The sequence below is a fragment of the Caretta caretta genome, chromosome 3 (genome assembly GCF_965140235.1).
Source record: "Caretta caretta isolate rCarCar2 chromosome 3, rCarCar1.hap1, whole genome shotgun sequence".
NCBI lineage: Eukaryota > Metazoa > Chordata > Testudines > Cheloniidae > Caretta > Caretta caretta.
In genome coordinates this window covers 29,276,026-29,278,910 of record NC_134208.1, presented here as the reverse complement: position 1 = coordinate 29,278,910, position 2,885 = coordinate 29,276,026, and the positions used below count along the sequence as shown (strand labels likewise).

The window sequence follows — 2,885 nt, the reverse complement described above, 5'->3', positions numbered from 1 at the left end:
TGACATCCCCTTTTGTTGTGCTAAAACACAGTTTCCATTCACCAGCCTGTACGTGAAAAACCACCAAGAAACATGTTGAACAATACAGTTGTCAAACCTCACATCACCTTTTATCTCTGACTGAAAGCCACCCCCATTGTTCCATAAATAACTAAAAAAAAAGAGAGAGAAAGAAAAGAAAAAAGAAAGCAATACTTCCACCTGTATGTCACAGGAAATCTTGCTGAGACTAATCTGCTTTTTAGAAAGGTTTACCTTTAAATAGGATTTCCTTTCACTGCACACACACATTGAGTCAAGAAGCTCCACTCTGACTCAGTGCTAAATGCATTTGATTTTTGACTAGGGCCAGCTTGTAAACGATGGAACCGATGATTCATAATTTCCATCCTGACCCTGTTTGCTTTGCATTCATGCTATGGCAGGTGAGTTGTCATGTTCTGGATAACCAAGCTATTTGGGGGAAACTGATGCTATTCATTAGTCTTCTGTGCAAAAAAATGCATTTGCATGGATGAGAACAAGCAAAGGAAGGTGAAATGATACATGTAGATTTCAAAGGGTTCAAGAAACTTCCTTTCAGCATTTGTGAATTTACATAACCAGGCAGTGCTGAATAGTTAATTGTCAGCTATGCAATATATGGCTCTATTATTTCTCAGGCATTACCCCCTTTGAATATGTTACTTATCTGAAAGCAAACCTTGCAGAAAATGTCAGTTGTGTCTACTATGGTATTTGCTGTACCTTAGATATAGACAGATAGGTGGAAGGGAAAAAGATCACATCTTACAGAAGTGGAAGCGCTTCTGGGAAATGTTTACAAATTCATATCACTACTCTACAGTTTGATATTCCAAAAGGAAGCATTATTAAGAACAGAAAGTTTATTAAGGACTAAATCCTCAAAGATGCTTATTTCCTGAAGCTCCCTCTCTGATCTGGTCCTAGAAATTGTAGGAATCAGTTTCTTTATTCATTTGCATTTATCATTCCCATTTTATATACTATGGGAGTGAAAGAGCATATTTAGAACTCATCCATCGGCAGCACAGTAAATACAAGAACTTTACTACATGCTTCCATGTAACTGTTTCCAAGATACAGAACTGTGTGTTTTAAGGACTGACCCTACGCCTGGTGTAGTCAATGGGGATTTTGCCATTGACTTCATTGGAGCCTTTATGCCCTAGCTAGAATCCAATTCCAACCAAGTTTGAAAATAACGTCTAAATGCAGTTTAAATTCTGCTTGTAGCCAAAGGAAATTCCTACAAGGCTTGGCCTGCCAGTGTGGACTGGGCCAAAATGTGCTATCATGATGTGACGAAGTTGGGGATTTTTGTAGTGTTTTACATGAATAGTGTGTGTGCCTGCCTCAGTTTCCCTGTGTGCTGCCTGTTTAACAAGGTGGTGAGAGAGGGTTTGTTGTTGCAGAGGACCAAGTGTGATCTCATCTAGCAGCCAGGACCCCCGGACAACAGCCTGGAGATGGGGTACCCTAACAAACGGTGACCTGTTGACTAAGAGGCCCACACCAGCTTGGCAGTCAGCTGGTTCTGGCCAGTGGGAGGAAAAAGGGCTGAGGAGAGAGGACCCTGCTGACCTGACCAACCACTTACAGCCAGAGGGGAACAAAGGACAGAAGAGAGAGGCCTCCAATGATCTGTTTACCTGTGACGGAAGACAAAGGACAGGGGAAGAGCTGTTGGGGCCAGTGATATAGGATGCCTCTGCTGGAAGAAGAAAAGGAGTACTTGTGGCACCTTAGAGACTAACATTTATTTGAGCATAAGCTTTTGTGAGCTACAGCTCACTTCATCGGGTGCATTCAGGATGCTGCACTGGGGAGAGAGACCAGCCAGAGCCCACCTGGATGCAGGAGAGACCTGGATGTACTGTGCTGAGAGAGGCTAGGCCTGAGGGCCCAGATTGTTTCTCGTGCTGGGTTCAGATGCTCAATAAACCCTTCTGTTTTATGCTGGGTTGCATTATTCCCTCTGGGGGTAGAGGCCCAGGGGGTCCAGAGCGAGAGGACTCCCTGAGGGGGCCCACGGTGAGAGAGAGGCGTGCTGAAGGCTCCGAGAGGTACAGTTCCAGGAGGCGGATGGGCCTATGGCTTAACCCCTGAGAGAGAGAGAGTGGACCCCCGAGAAGGGCTGTTGTACTGAAGGGTTCCTCCCAGGGACCGTACAGAGCTGGGAGATAGCACGAGTCCTGTGCGTCCATGACACAGTAATATAGCTAGGTTGTTACCTACCCCTGAGCACAGGGTTTGAAAACTGTTCTTAGGAAGTTTTTCCACTGTCCACAGTAGCAGGCCAAACCAATCTGCAGACCTATTTGATGACCATGTTTAAGCACACTTCTCAGATATTTATGGTCACTATGCATGGAATTATGTGATTACACCAACAAACAAACTACACTGCTACTTCTTAACATTATCAGCACTGCCCATGATTTTATCACACGCGCTATTTTCCGAAGGTGTGGTATGGCTGCCTCCATTCCCGGATATATGTGTGTCTGTTTTGGCTTCCGCTCTCCTTTATCCCCACTCCATGGGGTTTGTAGCCTTGCAGGTGGGAGATTTGAGACATACCTCCTGACGGGGAGGAGAAGGAAAAGGAAGTCATTAGCACATAGGGAGGGGATGTGCTGGATACACTTCACCCATACTAAGCAGGGAGCCAGAGGAGGGTGCCTGCTCCAAGTGACTGCAAGGAGGCACCAGTGAAGAGGCTGGAGACGGCAGCACTCTTTGATAAGGAGAGGCAAAGTAGCTGGAGTTCTGCTGCCTGGAAGTCCCTTCCTCCCCACGGAATCCCCTGAGGCATGGCCCGGTATTACAATAATGGACGGGCATCCACATTTTCCATCAGT

General features: G+C 45.7%; 1 long non-coding RNA gene across 1 annotated transcript; it reads left to right on the top strand.

Moving 5' to 3' along the window:
- Window positions 1–285: 285 nt before the first annotated feature.
- LOC142071388 (uncharacterized) lies at window positions 286–1,978 on the top strand. The gene is made up of 2 exons (XR_012667420.1): window positions 286–425; window positions 1,437–1,978. It is a non-coding gene; the product is annotated as an uncharacterized LOC142071388 (long non-coding RNA).
- The last annotated feature ends 907 nt before the right edge of the window (window positions 1,979–2,885 follow it).